Here is a 21,478-nt window from a genome sequence, read left to right on the forward strand (position 1 = left end):
GTGCCAGTAATTGCCAACAGTTGCGCCCGGTGTGCCCCCCTCCCCTTAATTTCCACAGCGAAAAAGTAAAGCTCAGTACAAACGGTAGTTTTGGGACTGTAAAATGTCAACATTTTCAAGCTCGCTCGCTTCGCTCGCTCGCATTCAATCGTTATGCCATTCCCCTGATGTTGCTGCCAGTAATTGCCAGCAGTTGCTCCCGGTGCGCCCCCCTTAATTTCCAAAACGAAAAAATATAACTTAAAACGGCAGTTTTTGGACTGTAAAATATCAAAATTTTCAAGCTCGCTCGCATTTCATCGTTATGCCATTCTCCTGATGTTGCTGCTCGTAATTGCTTCCCACCTCCCTGACTGCGTCCGCTGCACCCCCCCCCCCTTTAATTTCCAAGCGAAAAGATATACAAAATGTAGTTACAAACGGCAGTTTTTGGACTGTAAAATGTAAAAATTTTCAAGCTCGCTCGCTCCGCTCGTTCGCATTCAATCGTTATGCCATTCTCCTGATGTTGCTGCCAGTATTTGCCAGCAGTTGCGACCGGTGCGCCCCCCCCCCTTAATTTCCGAAACGAAAAAAATATTGCTTACAAACGGCGGTTTTGGGGCTGTAAAATGTCATCATTTTCAAGCTCGCTCGCATTTAATTGTTATGTAATTCTCTTGATGTTGCTGCCAGTAATTTGTCGTTTCACACCGTCATTCCATAATCCATGTATGGAACATTTACAATGTTGCTAAATGACTGCGCTGTGAAATGTATCACATTCCGTTATGTATTGTAGTCCCCATTAAGTTTGCAGACCTACAGCGCACGCACATACGCGCACACACACATACACACGCACGCACGCACAAGCGTACACACCCTCAAAATTACTTTTCCACGAGGTGCCCCCCCCCCCCCAATGTCTTGACCCACGGTACGCCACTGTCTAGATACTTTCAATTAACGGAGGGTCCCCCCCCCTACAAAAAAAAAGTATACACTTCTGGGATTGAAATTTGATATGAAACATGCATAAAATTGCACCATTTACAACATCAAAATGCAAAAAGTTCTCACCGTGGGAGGGGGGACACCCCATCCCACCTCCCCCCCCCCCCCGCTCGCTCCGCTCGCTCGGGCTCGGTCGCGTTCATGACATTCAGTGGAAGAAATAATACAAGAATTTTATTTAAATGATACCATTTAAGGCAAATTGTTAAATAATAGTCGACATTAAAATATTTTACTACCATAAACAAGTGGGACTGTTTCAAGTCGATAAAACACGTAAAAACGTGCATCAAATTGCACCATTTACAACATCATAATGCAAAAAGTTCTCATCGTAGGAGGGGAACACCCCCTCCCACACCCTCCCCCTCCCTCCCCCCCCCCCCCCCCCCTCCGCTCGCTCGGGTTCGGTCGCGTTCATGATATTCAATGTAAGAATTAATACAAGATGTTTATCTAAATAATACCATTTTATAGCCAAATTGCTTAATAATAATCGACATCGAAATATATTGCTACCTTAAACAAGTAGGACTGTTTCAAGTCGATAATACACGCAAAAACATACATCAATTGCACCATTTACAACATCAAAATGCAAAAATTTCTCACCATGGGAGGGGGAACACACCCTCCCCCTCCCCCCCCCCCCTTCCCATCCTGGCTATGCTGGCTACGCTCCCACACCCTCCCCCCCGCTTGGTCGCTCCGCTCCCTCGCACAGATATTTCAACTCCAAAGTCCCTCCCCCAACCACCATCATGAAAACGGAACGATGCCCCTGGGATGATTACTTTATTGACTTAAATCAAGAAAATTGAAGAATAAAATAAATAGCTACAGGAAAATATCTACTGCGTTATTACATACAAAGAAATGGATATTTATATTACCATTGGGGGGAATTTATTTGGGCATTATTCAGGGCTGCGCTACGTTTTTTGAAAGGGGGGTGGTTTCAAAATCGCCTGTCAGTCAAGAATAAAGAACGTCAAAAGACAAGAGAAACTCATGAATGAAAGACAAGAGAAACTCATGAATATCCAACTCGACGCTCTAACGAATATCATTTACCTCTTTTCCGTACGATATTAGCAAAGAACACATTTGTTTATACTGGCCCGAGCTATTGGAATTCCATGCATCATGATATTAAAAATGCCCCCTCAATATACTCATTTAAGAGGAAATTGAAAGTTTCTTTATTGCAACCTTATTCTACGGAATAGAATTAACCAACTGTTATAACTTCTTTTCTAAGAACCTACGTTTTCACATATTGATTGCCAAGTATACTTAAGCTCTTGTATACTATATCCATATAATGCTACGATATTTCTCCGATCATATATATGTCTATTGCCCTGTTCTTTCTCGCGTCACTTTTTCTCACTTTCTCGACATATTATACTTCTTACGAGATCGCTGTCTCTGTAGAACGTTTTTGTCTGTTCTGTTCTTTTCTATTATGTTAGCTTTGCCTTATTTTGTCTCGTCTCATAGTCAACTCTCTATTGTATTGTTACTCCCACTCCAGTCTCATTTCATGTTTATTTGTTTGTATATCTGTCTGGTTTTATTGATCTGTCTTTCTAGTGGGCTTCCAGACTATTACTTTTTTTCTCAACTGATGTTTTTCCTCTGAGGGGCCCACAATCTACAAGCTTTGTCTTCTTAGTGGGTCCCTCCATTTTTCGAATTTTGCATACTGTATAATTACTTCTAATCACTTTGAGTTATATGATAGTGTATAATTATTATAAGGTGGTGCAATCATTGTATATACATTCTTTCATGTTATACTTTACGCACCTTAATTTCTGTTATCAAAAAAGTGATGTTCATATCTTTTTTGTCGAAAAATGAAATAAAACATTGAATTGAATTGAAATTGAAAACAACAACAAAAAAGTCTTCATACTTTTGAGGTCTGATTTTCCGTCAGAAGTCGGCTGACAAGCAAAAAAACGAAAACAAACAAACAAACAAATAAACAAAACAAGAACAAAAAGTCTTCATATTTTTGCTGCCACTTCCCTCCCACTTTGCATGCAAAAGAGTGGGACATTCGATCCCTGTAAAGTGTGTGTGTGGGGGGGCAAGCTTCTCCTCCCCCCCCCCCCCCCCCCCCCCCCCACTCCTCAGTACGGATTTACGCCGTTGCATCAATGTCAGGGCTGGTCAGCTTGAAACCGTGCAATCTCAAGAGTAAGCTCTCTCCTATGGACAGCGCTTGCATTCAGCGCTTGCATTACGTCATTACGCTGCTATGGTTTCATGCCACGTGCGTGCATAGCGCATGCTTGCATAGGCACGCGTGTAGATTTCTGTGCTTCGGACAGAAGCTAGAAGCTAGAAGCAGTGGTGCAGCGCGCGCTGAATGCAAGCACTGTCCAACGAGAGAGCTCTTTCGCGCCACTGTACACTTTGTATGGAGCATACTTCCGGCTTCGGGAGTGAATTTTACAGACATTTCAAAACGGAAAAACTAGTATAAATCATGCTTGCGTCTCCTTGACTCCCTATGATGAGCATCTAAGTTTCCTCCCTGCGAAAAAAACCAAAATCAGAAACAACAGTTTCTTAATCTGGTCAGGAACCAAAAACGAACTTTAGACGACAAAATCTTCCGTGAAAAGCAGGTAAAATTTACGCAAATTCAACTGATTACATCGTCATGATAAGAACCGATATCATACGCAAATTTAGTCTCAAAATAAAGATGAAAGTCTGGAGAACAACTTACCGTGACTTGTAGCCATGATGAATGTATAGAAACAAGTCGCTACACTGTGAAAACCATAGCCCTGTCAAACTCTCGCAAAATCTCGCACGACGAGACACCTTTCGAACGCAAAGATCGTCAACGAGAGTGCTGAATAAATCTTGCCGGATCGGCTCATTAGCATACGTGCTGCGGTCTGACTGAAAAGTCCCAAAAAATCCAGCAGGGTAAAATAGTAAAATTTGCATATTATGCAAATTAGCACCTGTAATGAGAGAAAATTGACAGATCTCAGCTTCCCGGTATCAAATTTTAAAGATTTAAACGTATAAAATTATATTTTGTAGGTCATTGAACACGATGGATGCCTTTTCGAATTGGTCATACAAAAATAATTTACATAAAATGCAAATTAGCGGTAACTGTAAGAGTACATTCATAACAACAGTACTCACGTTGGCATAATGCACGTTTTGCATACGGGGACGCGGGGTTGAGGGGGTAACTTTTGGAGCCTCCCAAGGGGCCGCTTTAAATGTGCACCCCTTTTTACTATAAGTATTGTAAAGCAATGTCTCCTGTATTGATTACATTGCATTTCTTGGAAGCATAAGTACCCTTGCTGTAAGGCACGATCGAATTTTGACGGCATGTACGTTTGGAACATATATATTCGCGTTATGATATTATATGTTTTTTATATTGCCAAGAGGATAAAGGGCATTTTGGGGGTACACGCCACAGGTTCGCCCTTCAATAAGCACCCTCTTTATTGTGTAGACCTTATAAAGCAAATCTTCTTCTATCAGTTTCATGACTTTTCATTTGTATAAGAGTGTATTTGCTGTATTGCCGGACCTACTTTTAAAACCATTCATGCTAGAACAACTGTACATGTATTTGCGTTGCTTATATCCGTATTTTGTATAAAAAGGGCGTGAGCGTAGGTGTAAATTTAGACACCTCCCCAGGGATTACCTTTGAATGTTCACCTTTTTGACAATGTAGTTATTGTAGAGCAATGTTTCCTTTATCAATTAGTTGCATTTTTTGAAACAAAAGTGCCTTTGCTATACGGCACGATGGAATTTCGAAAACATGTGCGTTTGGAACACATTATATTCGCGTTATATGATATTATATGTTTTCTATATTGCCGTGAGGGTGGAGTATTTTTTGGCACATCCAATAGGGTTGCCGTTTAATGCGCACCCTCTTCACTGTATAGATCTTTTCTATCATTTCCATTACTTGTCATCGATGAAAATTGTATTTGCTGTATTGCCGGGACTACTTTTACAACCATTCACTTTAGAACAATGGTATTTGCGTTGCTAATATTTGTGCTATGTAATAAGGGGGCGTGAGCGTAGGTGTGAATTTGGACACTTCCCAAGGGATTACGTTTGAATGTTCACCCTCTTGACAATATGGTTATTGTGGAGCAATGTCTCCTCTATTAATTAGTTGCATTTATTGGAAACAAAAATGTCTTTGCTATACGGCACGATGGAATTTTGAAAACATTTACGTTTGGAACATATTCGCGTTATAATATGATATGTTTTCTATATTGCCGTGAGGGTTGAATATTTTCTGGCACATCCCACAGGGTTGTCATTTAATGTGCATCCTCTTCACTGTATAGATCTTGTAAAGTTAAGCCTCTTCTATCATTTCCATGACTTTTCATTGATAAAAAGTGTATTTGCTGTATTGCCGGGACTACTTTTAAAACCATCCACGCTAGAACAGCGGTGTTTGCGTTGCTAATATCTGTGTTTTGTCTTAATAAGGAGGCGTGAGCGTAGGTGTAACTTTGGACCATTCCCAAGGGATTGTCTTTAAATGTTCCCCCTTTTCACGATATGGATATTGCAGAGCGATGTCTCCTCTATTAACTACAATGTATTTTTGAAAACAAATTAAAGTGCCCTTGCTGTACGGCACGATCGAAGTTTGAAAACATGTACGTTTGGAACATATACAAAGTAGTATATTCGCGTTAATGATATATTCAATGTTTTTATATATTGCCATGAGGGTGGGGTACTTTTGGGTACATCCAACAGGATTGGCATTTAATGTGCATCCTCTCACTGAATAGATATTGTGAAGCAATGCTTCTTCTATCATTTCCACGACATTCACTGATATAAAAGTGTGTAACTGTATTGCCGGAACTACTTCTAAAACAATGCACGAAAGAACGTTTGCGTTCATAGTATCCGTGTGTTGTAATTACGGGGCTTGAGCGGAGGTGTAATTTTGGACACTCCCCAAGGGATTGCTTGTGAATGTTCACCCTATTGACAATAAAGTTAATGTAGAGCATTTTTTTCTTGTTTAATTTATATTGCATTTCTTGAAAACAAAAGGGCATTGTAAAGCAGTGTCTCTACCATTTAAAAATCATGAAAAGTAAAGTGTCTTTATTTACCACCCGGCAAATTGACTTTCTACATGCATGTACAACTGACTTTGCTTTGGCATAATAAATCATGTAATGCACGTTTTGTTGACCTGTTTTGGGACCACGACGGTCAGGGTAGGGGCGATTTGGGCACTTCCCAAGGGCTTACCTTTGAATGTCCACCTTTTTGACAATATAGATATTGTAAAGCATTATAACCTTATATGCATTTTACGAAAATAAAAGTGCTAGACAGGCGGAAGGAAATCAGAGGCATGTACCCATGGAATATTTTTCGCGGTTGTATATACTGCATGTTTTTCATTGCCTTTAGGATGCATGGGGTTACTTTAAGCAGCTCCCACTAGGTGGTTTCTGCAAGTGAACCCTTTGGACTGTATAGATATTGTAGATCAATGTTGTTATTTTATCTTTACCCCAGCAATTTTAATGGAAATAAAAGCGTCTTGATATGGCAGGAATTCAATTCAATTCAATTCAATTCAATCAAATTTTTATTTCATTTTTCGACAAGAACATAATCATATAAACATCACTTCTTCTTTTTTTGTGACAGAAAATGAGGTGCGTAAAACTATGTAGGATGAAAAGAATGTACAATGATTGTAGCACCTTACAATAATTATACGTAGTCATAAATTCAAGTGATAGTCATAAAACTCAAGGAACGACCTTTCTTGAGACATGCACTTTGGAACGACTGTAATTGCGTTGGTATTTGCGTTATAAAGGTCATGTATAGAGGCAATTAATGTGGTCACTAACCATAAAGGAGGCTCCCTTCGAATGATCACCACTTTAACTATGTCATTGTATACAGTCAAAATTGCAGAGCAATATATCTTCTGTTGACCTCATTGAATTTCATAAAATAAAAGTGTCTTTGCTAGAGGACCAGAAGGACTGTTTAAAGGCATGTACCCATAGAACATAATAGCGTTGGTACATGATTATTGCATGTCTTAGACTGCCTTTGGGTGGGGTAATTTTGGGCAACCTCCACGTGGTTGCCTTCGTATGTGAACCATTTTCACCTTATAGATATTGTAGAACAATAATTCTTCTATAACTTCCACTGAATTTTAATGGAAATGAAACGAAAAGAGGACGTTATAGAGTTTTTTTTTTCGCTTCAAGCAGCTGTATTCACGTGTGTATAATTATGTTTTGTACCGGACCGTGAGGGTATAGGGATAAATTCGGGTACCTCCCTGCGGGTCGCTTTGACTGCGCACCACTTTTTAAAGATATACACATTGTAGAAAAATGTCTCCACTGTCAATGCCAATTCTATTTCATGGAAATAAAAGAGTCTTTGCTAGACGGCCAAACGACTTTAGAAAAACAAAAAACAAAACTTGTACGCTTAGAACGACGGAAATCGCGTTGGTTGATGCATGTTTTGTAAACGGCCGTGGGGGTAACTTTGGGCACTTCCCACAGGGTTTCCTTTGACTGTGCCATCTTCAATATCTCAAAACCCTCAAGGATGCAAGAGCTGAATCATCAAGATTCGAGTAAACCACCCTCCAAATCAAAGTCTATACTCTCTCGATTTTGCGTAGTACGCACACGGGCAGGTGCGAGCGCCATTTTTAGGAAGCAAAGCGATCGATAGCAGGCGGATTTTTACATTACCCTCAATGGAGAGGTATCTGCCTCCCTTTCATTTTCTCTCTTTTAGGGAGGCATACAGGGTAAAAGAAGAACTTCGGACCTCGTTACGGCATTTATAAGTATCATTCCTGCCTAAGAACGAAATATAAATGAAGAAATGCTCTTTAATATCCAATCTGTAGTCCCTCAAAATTTAAGCTAACTCATAATGATAGGGAGTATACCTTAACCATGTGTGTGATATGCATGAGGGTGCTCACAACGTCAGAGCCCTCTCTCTCCCCCTCTCTCCCCCTCTCCCTCTCTCTCTCTCTCTCTCTCTCTCTTCCTCCCTCTCAACTCTTCTCTTGGGGTGGTATTCTGAAAATCTTCCTAAGTTTCTTCCTAAGTTTCTTCCTAAGTCAGAAACTTAGGAAGTGCCTATAGGAAAGACAGAATTGGTATTCTGAAATTTCTTCCTAGGCACTTCTTAATGCAAATTAGGCCATCCTTATCCCCGCCCACATCCTTTCTTAAGCCAATACAAAATGCCGTATCATAAGGAACCAACCAATGACAATCGCATATTACTATGACATAGGGTCAAATACACGAGTGCGCGGCATATGTCCCCTTTCTCACGCTCATTTCGCGCATCAAAGTACATGTGCGCACAATGACTGACAAGCGCGCCTATTACGATGCTTGCAGTTTGCTATTCTTAACAACGTACTTAGGACTGGGGTGGAGCTTTCCTAAATATTTTCCTAAAATTCTTTCCTAAGTGCATTCTAGGGGTGGTATTCTGAAAATCTTCCTAAGTTTCTTCCTAAGTTTCTTCCTAAGTCAGAAGCTTAGGAAGTGCCTAGGAAAGACAGAATTGGTATTCTGAAATTTCTTCCTAGGCACTTCTTAATGCAAATTAGGCCATCCTTATCCCCGCCCACGTCCTTTCTTAAGCCAATACAAAATGCCGTATCATAAGGAACCAACCAATGACAATCGCATATTACGATGACGTAGGGTCAAATACACGTGTGCGCGGCATGTCCCCTTTCTCACGCCCATTTCGCGCATCAAAGTACATGTTGCGCGCATGAATGACAAGCGCGCCTATCACGGTGTCTTGTAGCTTGCTATTATTAATAACGTACTTAGGACAGGGGTGGAGCTTTCCTAAACATTTTCCTAAAATTCTTTCCTAAGTGCATTCTAGAATACCAACTTCTTCCTAAGTCAAAAATTTGCATATTCCCGCTCCCTTCCTAAGTTTCTTCCCAAGTATACTTAGGAAGAAATTTAGGAAGATTTTCAGAATACTACTTAGGAAAAAATCCTGACTTACGAAGAAATTTCTTCCTAGGAAGGATTTCAGAATATCACCCTAGAATACCAACTTCTTCCTAAGTCAGAAATTTGCATATTCCCGCCCCCTTCCTAAGTTTCTTCCTTAACCTACTTAGGAAGAAATTTCTTCCTAAGTCAGGATTTTTTCCAAGTGGTATTCTGAAAATCTTCCTAAGTTTCTTCCTAAGTCTTTTCCTAAGATTTTTTCCTCAACTTAGGAAGAAACTTAGGAAGGGGGCGGGAGTATGCACATTTCTGACTTCAGGATGAAGTTGGTATTCTGGAATTCACTAAGGAAAGAATTTTAGGAAAATATATAGGAAAGCTCCACCCCTGTCCTCAGTACGTTGTTAAAGGTGCCGGTGCTGGTCCCGGTGTTTTAGTCAAATGCGTACTCGGGCGCACGGCGCAAGTTTCCTATAGAGACCTACGCTATCGACTCCTCTTTAGCGCTAACGCTTTGGCCCACTACCCCGAGTCCGAAGAAGTCCGATCCACTGTAGTCAGTGGTCCGATCACAGTTCGGCTCATGATTCGGCTGAGGGGGATGACAGCTTTAGCAAACTTCTTTTGTGATGTCATAATAACAAGCACATATGCACGCACCCTGGCATTACTGCAGACTGCGCGATGCGCAGAGAAGACAACGAAGGCAACGTTACTTAGCAACACCTACGCACTTTACTCTTGATGACAGCTCAACTTCGGTAATCTTCGTATCAATGCTAACGGTGATCGGCAGTATCATCAACAGCGCCCTCTACACTACCGAGAAGCCCCTTTAAGAATAGCAAACTGCAAACATCGTGATAGGCGCGCTTGTCAGTCACTGCGCGCACATGCACTTTGATGCGCAAAATGAGCGTGAGAAAGGGGACATGCCGCGCACACGTGTACTGTATTTGACCCTACGTCATAGGGGTGCGTTTATAAGATTTTGCGGGCCTAGAATCACTGTTTTGAAACACTGCTTTGAAACACTGTTTCAAATCACACTTTTGTCAGGAGAGCGTTTATAAGATTTTTTCTCCGAGCGTGTTGGGGCTCTCGCTCAGACTGTGCCATTGCGCAACTCACTCTGCGCAGTTTTTCCTCGGCAAAAGGTCAAACAGGGTGCGCGCAAGGCATTGTGACGTCACATAAACAGTGTTTGCGATCGCGGTTGCGTTTATAAGATTTTTGAAACACTGATTCTACAGAAACACTGTTTGTAAACGCACTATTTTGTGCCTTTACAAACAGTGTTTCAAAACACTGTTTCAAATCACGGCGAGCGTTTATAAGAATTTTTTTCGAGCTAGAATCACTGTTTGGCCAGAAACAGTGTTTCAAAACACTGTTTCTGGCCAGAAGAAAAATCTTATAAACGCACCCTATAGTAATACGCGATTGTCATTTTAGTTCCTTATGATACGGCATTTTGTATTGGCTTAAGAAAGGATGTGGGCGGGGATAAGGATGGCCTAATTTGCATTAAGAAGTGCCTAGGAAGAAATTTCAGAATACCAATTTTGTCTTTCCTAGGCACTTCTTAAGTTTCTGACTTAGGAAGAATCTTAGGAAGAAACTTAGGAAGATTTTCAGAATACCACCCTTGGTCAACGATGTAGGCCAATATGCCATGATTTTCCCTATATAGAACAACCAATAGAAATCATTGTAGGCGGTCAATACAATTTTCCTTTCTATACACTTGTTTCCAGAAAAGCTCAGGTCCGTAACTAGGATTTTTATGGGGGTGGGGGTTCAAAATTGGAAATAGTGGACCGGGATAGGGTCTCACTCTGGGAGGGGTATATTTTCAAACGTAAAAACAATCAATTCTTCACCTTTAATAGTTCGGTTTGACACATGTATCAGCCATGAAGAAAAGTCTCTGATCATCTTCGTGCCTATTCAGATACTAAACTGTTCTTATACCTATACGTATAGGGAAAACGGCGCCCGGGGCAAGCGCGTAAATTGCGCCCCTAATTTCTGAAAAAGTGTTCAACACCAACCCCATCCAGGTAGGGACTTGAAAAAAAGTCGACATGATATGCTTTTTTAAGCACTTAAAAGGGGTCTTTTGAGGGTGACTTAAATGTAATAAATTTTGATGAATTTTGGCGAGCGAGCGCAGCGAACAAGCCGAAAATTTTTGTATTTCAGCATACAAAACATGGAATTCTTGTCATTTTTTGGTTATTAAATCTTACAATATTCTAATCAAGATATAGTGACGGCCTTAAACGATTTATACCAACAACAGACCGAGGACTTGAAAAAAATACTCTAAATTAGTACGAGCGAGTGAGCCGAAATTTGTATATTTCTGTGTAGGAAACATTGCACTTATCTCATAGTTCGTTGTACTTGTAAATCGTACAATGCTGGCGCACTGTTATAATATGGTGGCTTGCCCTGTATATAAAATAACAGATCATGCGACAATTGAATCCAAAAGCTTGCTAAAACTTACAAATCAGTGTGAGCATTTTCTGAACATGTTCGTATATATCGTATCATTCTTCTGTCCTATTTGGAGCTTTGGGAAGAAGTTTTCACTTTTTTTTTGTTCAAGCGGACCCTGCTCGCTAGCGGGGGGGGGGGGGGGGGGCGGGTGTCGTTCGAACCCCCTGAACAACCCCCTCCCCTAGTTACGGGCCTGAAGCTGCAGAACACTATTCTATTTCTTCTTTTGGGGTTTTCTTTCTTTCTTACTTTTTTGTTGATGGGGGAGGGGATACCGTGGATGGGGTAGTGTAGACATCTTGGTCTTTTTCGTTGTGTTGCACTTTTAGAATTTGTGAATTGTATGTCTCTTTTTTTGTACTGATCATATTGATAAAGACATGTACATAATGTTTCCCTGCATATGATCGGGTCGCTGTGTTTTGTCAAATTTCACATATTTCTTCGTACATTTTGTTGAAAAGTGAAAATAAAATCTGAATCTAAATTTGTAACTTTAACTGGAATTAGAATTAACATGGACCAAACGAATGCGGTGCATGTCATTATTATTATTTCTTATTGTTATGATGCACGGACATGAGGAACAGCCCTTTTGGCTGAATCATGTGCTGTCCTGGAGTAAATGAAATTATGAAATTAATAAAAATTCATTCTTATCAACCATGACACTCTTCTTCTTAGTATGAATTATCTTATCTATCAGAATTGTGATCTTTGCCGCCATCACCTTATACATTTTCACATTACTGATCCCTAAAAACAACGTCTCTTGTTATTGGAACAAATGACTGTCGATTATTCTTGCCCTAATAGAAAAATAATCCTGGGTATAAAAGTGGCAATGTATTTAAGTGTAGTGATGTGTGTGTGTGTGTGTGTGTGTGGGGGGGGGGGTTACAGTTCGTTATTCCGAAGGTTCGTTATTCCGAAGGTTCGTTAATCCGAAAATGTGATAAGGTTTGTTATTCCGAAGGTTCATTAATCCGAAAATGAAAAAGGTTCGTTATTCCAAAGGTTTGTTAATCCGAAAATGAAACAAAGCTCGTTATTCCGAAGGTTCGTTACGGACCCTATTTCATTTTCGGATCAAAGAACCTGGCGGAATAACGAACCCTATTTCATTTTCGGATAAACGAACCTTCGGAATAATGAACCCTATCATTTTCGGATAAACGAGCCTTCGGAATAGCACACCCTATTTCATTTTCAGATTAACGAACCTTCGGAATAACGCCACAAATGTTTTGTGTGTTTCGGATCAACGAACCTTCGGAATAACGAACAGCACCCGTGTGTGTGTGGGGGGGGGGGGGGGCGTTGAACGGACATTAATCGCCTTTCTTGGCCGTAACACATTGAGATCGTCTCTCGGCTGCAAATCATACCAGGTCTATTTATGAGGACTTGTCTACGCCACTGCCCCTCTATACCGTCGGAGCTTTTGGATTTCTCAAGAAGAATTCAACAATCTTTGGCCGGTGCCCATTTTGGTGGAATGATATTTAAAATGTTTTTAATCAAAGAGATTCTGGAACGGTGTTTGGCTAAAATCATGGTATCTGTCAACTCTTGATCTATACGTTGTCGGTCTTCATGGTGCACTCTGTCATGTGTGTTGGAAGTTGACATTGGGGCCCGGTGGAGGGGGGCTTATAGAGGATGTCTCCCTCCCACACGAGGGAACTTTTGTATTCTCAGAATTGATATGATTTGGTGCACATTTTTGGCGGAATATTTGCAATTTTTGATTGAAAAAAAGAGAGGAAATGTAGGGAAAATGTGGCTTGATTCGTTATTATTCGCGATCTCTTTATCTAAGATCGTATAATATGCGCGTCTTCATTGGTGCACGTTTTTGGCGGAATATTTGCAATTTTTGATTGAAAAAAAGAGAGGAAATGTGTAAGAGAGGAAATTGTGTAAGAGGTGGATCGAAGGGTCCGGGTGGGAGCCTATGCATTTTCAGAATCAAAATCAAATCATCTGATGCACACCTTTGGTGGAATATTTGAGAATTTTCAGTCAAATATTTGTAATCTTCAACATGTTCCCATTGCAGATCATCGTGACAAGGTCTAAAGAGTGCCGAAAAAAAGAGAAATAAAGAATACTAAGTTTGAAAAAACAGGGGGGGGGGGGGAGGGTGATCCTCAGAAAAAAAATCCAGGGGACACGCCCCCCCCCCCCCCCTCCCAAAGATGTTTTATAAGGCCAGAAGGGCAGGGGCGAAAGAGAGAGAGAGAGAGAGATGGAGAGAAAAGCGTTTCAGTAGCTCGAACTTTGAGGGACTATAGATTCGAAAATAATGAACATTTCTTCATTTTTTTTTTCATCTTTAGGCATAGATAATGCTTCTAAATTGAAATATGAGGTCTTAAACAAAGCTATACCGCTGTTTGCTCCCTTAAAAGGGAGAAAAGGAAGGGGAGGCAGAATTCACTCCTATAGGTCACGTATTAGACGCTCGCGATAATCCAGCGGTGTGCTTCCTAAAATGGCCGCCGTTGGGCTCCATGGCTTACTACACCTGTTTACGCGTATCGCGCGAGTAGACCCTCTTAGGGTTGTACGCTCTTTGCTCCAAATAGAGTTCATTCATTACAAAATTGGACAAGATATAGATGTTGACGCTTGTTTAATTTCGTACTTTGAATCTACGTAATCAATGGATAAGCTATCATTATCTGTCTGATAACAAACTCTAATTTGCATAATATTATTCATGCTAGGTTAATGCTGTAAAGTTTGTTTTTGGTGAAGAGAAACTGAAATATCATATTTGAACACTCTTGATATGATCATATCGGGCACTTTGATGCATTTGAATATTCCGTTGGCTAGGTACCCTTTGACTATTATGCAAATGAGGCCCAGACTATGTACATGAAAATGTTTGCATCGCACTAACCGACATTTTAAACTTAGGTTTCAACGCTTTCGGTGTTCCAATCTGAAACCTAGAAGCATAGTTTTCATGGAAACACTGTATTTTCATCATTACGGGAGCTAATTTGCATATCATGCAAATTTAGCCACTTTGCCCCACTGGATTCCTTGGGACTTCTAGTATGGTGTTTAGGAGCCCATAACAAGTTGCACTGCAGTGGAATTCCTTTTGTAGTGGTGGGTGAAACCCTATTTTGACTGGACTACTAGTACTATGTACCAGGGCATGACCAAGGCAAGGACGTTTCGTTTCTACACGTAAAATACATATCTACAGGAAGTCCTCGTCAAAGAAAAGAGGATGCGTGGAACTTTCTACGCCGCCTACATTACACTGGTAAATGTGTACCGCCGCTGACAACTCCTCCCCCCCCCCCCCCCCCACGTGATATAGTATGAACTGTCGGCTAGTACTGTAGGCCTACAATTTATTCTACTTTTCTTTACTTTTACTCTTACCTTTACTTTTACTTGTACCTTTGCCTTTACCTTTACCTTTACTTTTACTTTTACTTTTACTTTTACTTTTACTTTTGCGGAACGATGCTGTAGGTCAGAGCCTGTTCATTGATCAGGACTGTCCTCGACTGCTCTTGATCCTTCCGATCCGCAACCGCGAGATCACTCTGGAAAGGGAAAATTATGACAAAATAGTAATGATATGATTATAGTACCATTAAAAACAACAATTTCAATCACTGTCGTCATAATAATAATGATATCAACGCGACATCAATGATCAATTACAATTGTATGTGATGTAATGCGGCTGAGCAGACGATGTTCGGCAGCATCAGTGATCCCTTAATGATAATGCTGCTGATGATGATGAGAGCAATGGAGAATAATAATAATAATAATAATTAGAAGAAGAAGAAGAAGAAGAAGAAGTAAAATAGGCCCTGCCATAATGTGAGAGCAAATAGTTTTTGTATGCTCGTTGATGTCGCTGTACTGCAATGGGAGACAGCAGAGTAGCCGAGAAGGAGAAGGAAAGGATAGAAAAGTATCAGGACCTGGCCAGAGAACTTCACCGCCTGTGGAATATGAGAACGCAAAGGTGGTCTTCATTATAGTCGGAGGACTCGGAACAACGCCAAAGCAGTGAAACAGTTTTCCAGAGCAGGGCCTATATTTGTGTCTGTACTTTGTATATAATGCTTTTGAAACAGATTCGATCATTACTGGCCTTAGAATCAAAGTTTGTTTATGAAATTGTTTTTGTGGCTTTTTAAGTTGACCTATTACACAATGCGATAGTCCTCTCCTCTCTATTGGACACTTGTGTTGTTGCTGTTGTTTGTTTTCATGTTTTTAAGGAGGAGTATAAAAAACCCATATATACTGAGTAGTTATACGAACAAGCCCTCGATGATAAACAGGCAGAGTCCAACACCATGGCTGAATAAAAAAAAAATAATGATAAAACGAAGTAAATTCTGCATAAATTCCTCCCCACCCCCCCCCCAAAAAAAAAGATACAGAGCATGTTTCTCACTGTGATATAGTATCTTATACTGCAGCAAGCAGGACCTCTTTTTGTTCTTTTTCATTTTCTTTTTGTACTGCTGCTACTATACCACTACTGCGACGACGACGACTACAACGACTACTACTGCTACTATACTGCTGCTGCTGCTTGGATACTACTACCACTGAGTATACTACTACTATACTACACTACTACTACTACTACTGCTGTTGCTACTACTACTACTGTATACTACTACTCTATTACTACTACTACTACTATACTACTACTATACTACTTCTACGACTACTACTACTACTACTACTACTACTACTAAAACTACTACTACTGCTGCTACTACTACTATACAACTACTACTACTACTCTACTACTACTACTACTACTACTCTACCACTACTGTATACTGCTATCACTACTACTACTACAACTACTTTACTGTTATTACCACTTCTACTACTACTACCACGATTACTACTTCTACTGCTGCTGCAGTGTTTCCTTCTTCATCTTCTTCATTATTTCTCTTTAGTTGTTCTTCGTCCACTACTTTTTCTTCTATTCATTCTTGTATATACAAGTATTGGTTCATATTGAAAAAGAAAACTTTCTTACATTTAGCTTGTCAATTCGACTGTAATTAGAAATGCACAATCATCGTTTTATTAACTCTACTCTCCCCCCCCCCCCTCTCTCTCTCTCTCTCTCTTATAGATGAGGAACAACAGAGGTTCTCTGCGTAGTTTGCCATGAAGCAAATCTTTTCAGCAACAAGACTGTCCCTTTGTGATTCACTTTACTATTTTCTCCATTAATAAGAGCTCCTTTAGCAATAGTCTGCATGACTTTGAATTCAGTGGGCTTTTCCCCAACACCTGCAGGTGTATGGGAAAAGCCTAATGACTTAGAATTCAAAATGTACAATGTTTGTTTCTGACACCAGCGATAGGCAAAGTTGCGCCGTTCGTATAGTCAGTACCACGCCCTCTATCTGCGATGGCAGCCTGCCTCAGTGCGATATTCCTAATACTGATCTCCTGTCTGCAAACATGAACCTATGCTGCAACAGATTGACGAATGAAAAGGGATACACCCTTTGTAAATTGCAGGTTTACAGTTGTTTGTATGAATATTGAACACAAACGCATTAAATTTCTGTGTAATTCGAAGAATTCAAAATTTCGCTTGAGGTGTAAGGAACACGAATTCTATACAGCGCATCTTTCAGGGGTTAAAATAGTGGGGGGGGGGGGCTAAAGTGGTTACAAGAATGCATGAGTAGGAAGCTCACATATTTTAGAGATGTAGCAATGCAATCCATTACAATACCGCTTGCTTAAAAGGTCGCCTGTGTAGAATGTATGCATGCTTTCTTTTTTTATTTTGCTTCCTTGAGCCCACACTCATGCATTCTTATAACTGCTATGTCATTATCCTTGTTCATTAGGCGTTTTCACATCAGCCCGATAAAAATCCAAGCTCGAGATATTTTTTAATTTCCCAAGTCAGAAAATAGCGCGCTATTTCGAAACATCGGGCTGATGTGAAAACGCCTATTGTGACTTTTTATAAATTTTGAAAACATAAATCCTCATCCCAGTCACTGTAAATTCTGAAACTCTGCATCCAGTATAACGAATTCATAGTTATTTAAAATGTAAAAGTCTGAAAATCAGCCGGAGTTCTCCTTTAACGCATGCTGATCCCATCAAGATGCGTGTTCTATACACTCAAGCGAAATTTTGAACTCTTTGAATTACACAGAAATTTAATGCGTTTGTCTTAAAATTTCATATAAACAATAAATATCTGTAAACCTATAGTTTGCCAGGGATGAGTGTTTCTCTTTTTATGCTCAACCCAGCTCAGAGGTTTGACCATTCAAAAGTTTGCAGTCAATATGGCGATGCACGTATAGGCCCTCTTACTAAGTAAAATGAAAGCGTGTCTAGCATCCAGGTGGGACGTATTTTGTAAAGGAATTCACACCCATTGCTATCGCTTCATGGCGGTCCATTTCTGTTATGGTCTTGTATACTACATGTAGTACGCGCAATATTCATAGTATCTTTTTGCGGTAATAATCTTTAAAGGTTCCGATCTATGATTTAATTGCATGTTTATGACTTTATTATTACATTTATTGCAGTGTGGATGATGTTTGCAGAAGAGTGCTGAATATTCCCATCAAATATATGGAAACATGAGACGGTTCCCTTTCATTTCAATGTTGCAATAATTCGGTTAAAAAGGGAGAGAGAGAGGGAATGACAGAAAGAGATGTGATGATGTGTCACAAGGGGAATATTATAATGTTCGAGAGCTCCATAGATCAGAAAAGTAGATACATAAATATTAAACATTGTCCAATTGTTCAATTGTGATTTATTTTCATTCCATTCGTTAACAACAACCAAAAAAAAAAAACGTTAAAAATACCCAGTATACATTATACAATCAGGATTTTATAATTTTGTATAATCATAGAAAATACATAATAGTATCATGCATTAATACAATCTATAAAAATGCTTCTATCAAAATGATATTATTTGTGGGTGTGTTTGGCATGCATAACCAAGACTTCAGGCAGGGCAGAGCACACTCTCCTACAAACCACACGAGAGAAAAAATATATATATATATTTGGAAGCACAGCTCATAGATCAAGATGAATGGACAAAACATGGATCTTTGCACGTTCATGATGTATATAAGATGTACATAAATATGTTTTGGACAGGCAGATAATACCGGTATAGGAAGTGATTTCAGTCTCAGAAAGACGCAAACATTCGTCTGTGTAACTCAAACTTTTCGTTGTCCTTCGTTTCCCATGAGAGCAATAAATACAAGAGACTGTTCGATTGTTACTCACAGAGACCGTCGCCACGTCGCAGTAATCAATGAAAAATGACCTTTCCCATCCAAGGCTGGTAGGTCTCGTCTGGTTTGTGTGTCATTGTGTGAGTTCGCGCGTGTTTGATTTGATGGTATCATTGGTGTATGAGTGAATGAGAGTGTATAAGTGAATGTAATATCCACACGATTAATCATGACACTATATCGCCTATTTGAGAGACATTACCGGTTCGAGCTACTAGCGGCAGGCTCATGATGGCGGGTATATATCAAAGAAAATGATAAGTACTTTATGCAGTATAAAACCTCATGAATGTCTGAAGGCATGAGATGAGCTGGCACTTCTGTATCTTGCTATACATCATTCCCAACTCAACATTGGAGAATCGTTATGCCTAAAGGTGAAAATAGAGATATTCGGTACTTGTGGTCACTCAATGGCTAATATAGTGTGTTAAATCACCGATACATTTTACACGGTAAGAAAGGATACATGGGATTGTATATTACAGTCCTGTGAAGAAAAAGAAGCCTGTAAGAATATTGTAGAAAAGGATAGCAAATATTACTCAACACTCATCTGAAGCAACTCGCTGTGGTATAACGTAAGAAAATCTGATAACATAACCGTCATGATACATAGATTATGAACATTTTATACGCATATCACAATAGTAAAATGCAGTGCATAAAAGAAATGTTATTGGATCACCCCCATGATAACACTTCTATAAGGAACACCAAAGGCAGTAGAATTCAACCTGACATAAAACTGCGTGTGCTGTACACTATAATAGTGCCCTATATAAATCATTCACAATGTTAAAGGGATTGTATAGTTTTAGTTGAGACCTAACTTCAGGTTTCTAACATTTTTGGTGAGATAATGAGAAACCTCTTTTGAAATGTGAAAGAGCATTTGATTGTAATTCCAAGAGGAATTTAACGTTTATTTTGATGGAAAATGGTTTTGAAATGGCTGAGATATCCAAAACAGCGATCCTCTGATGAAAGGTGGGACCCACCTTTTATTAAGATCTTTTTGTTTTAAATACTTCGTTTTTGGAAAGCTCAGCCATTCCAAAAGCGATTTTCATGAAAAAAAAAGCTTTGAATTTTTCTTAGAATGGTATGCGCTGCACTATTTCACAGGAGGTTTCTTGGTATCTCGCGAAAAGTCAAAAGCCCAATCCTCATCTCCACCAATACTATACCATCCCTTTACAATATCAACTGTGGTCATGTAATGAATTGCATTTTCAACAATATGAGACATAATATTATATACAAGTATATACCACGTTAGCAGTTTTAGCATGACCGGTGATACGATTGATTTGTAAACGAAGGACGGTGGGTTTTTTTCTAATTTTTTCTTTAATTGATTGCTGTACGACGGGGATTCTAAAATTCTTGTTCTTAGCAAAGGTTGAAGTGGTTATTACTGTTATCACATCTAACGACGGGGATTCAAAGGGAACGCTTTACGTGTTGTGGTCAACGCATATTATTCCTTGGTACTGTGCTGATTGTGCTAATCTGGATGTTGCAATACGCTAAGTAAGAAAATAGGATAACTAAAATCATCTCGAGATTTTTTTTTTTTTTTGCTTTAGCGCGACGCTCCATCATTAATTTGGTATGAAAGAGCACCATCTCGAATGACATCGCGTTTGCAATTCATCTACTCTTTCCATTTGATCACAACACGCCTCATCCTATATATAGATGAGATGTACTTAGAATATGACGTGTCATGTTTGGTTTCATGGTTAAACGACATGCAGCAGTTTCGTAGTGTGCACAGCCAACCATCTGCGCTCAACAAGTTAAAAATCTGGAGAAGACGTGGAGTGAGCGTTCGAAAAGCGACGCCACTAGCACTGTGGCGTGTTGAACGTGAGTTACCTGAGTGCCACAACGTCTCTGCCAAGCGCAATAGAGCGTTCACACACCACCAACTGGAGCTGTGGCTGTATACATCTCGCTAATCTCTCACTGTGAGTGTCCCTTCAAAAGGCTTACACGTTGTGCGAACCACTGTTGTAAACACAGCTAAAGGAAGCCGCTGCCATTTCGAATACATCATACCCGCTCCTCTTTTTTTCTGCGGGTATTGCAAATCTGCCTTGTTGGATTTTAACGCTGTGTGTGAAGCAAATACAGTGATCGTGTTAAAGATATTGACATCCTCTCAATTCTCTGGAAGCGGAACGCGATTTCAAGAGCACCACACACGGTATCAAACGCAGTCTAGGCGAGCTTGTGCTTACTTGGCCTTTGGTGTGCAGGGATTTCCAAATTTCTCGGAGAAGCCGCAAGCGCTTAATGCAGCTGCTGTGCTGTTTTGAAGTTCAGCTGAATGTTAGGATTGTAGAGATCAACTATCAACATGCAAACAGGTAATAACGGATTAGACAACAGACGAAATGGAGGTGGGAATGGCACTAATAACCTCAAAACGAACAAGAAATGGGTGCGACTAGCAACCGTGTTTGCATACGTACTCTCTGTGTCATTAGTAGCCGTGATCCTGGCGATTTATTACAGCTTCTTCTGGCAGTCGAGCGACAACCCTTCGACTACTGTCTCTCCGACCACTGTCTCTCCGGCCTCTGCTAACGCC

The sequence above is a fragment of the Diadema antillarum genome, unplaced genomic scaffold, assembly GCF_040938485.1.
Source record: "Diadema antillarum isolate AM-2024a unplaced genomic scaffold, OU_Dant_1.0 seq00000697_RagTag, whole genome shotgun sequence".
NCBI classification, from domain to species: Eukaryota; Metazoa; Echinodermata; class Echinoidea; order Diadematoida; family Diadematidae; genus Diadema; species Diadema antillarum.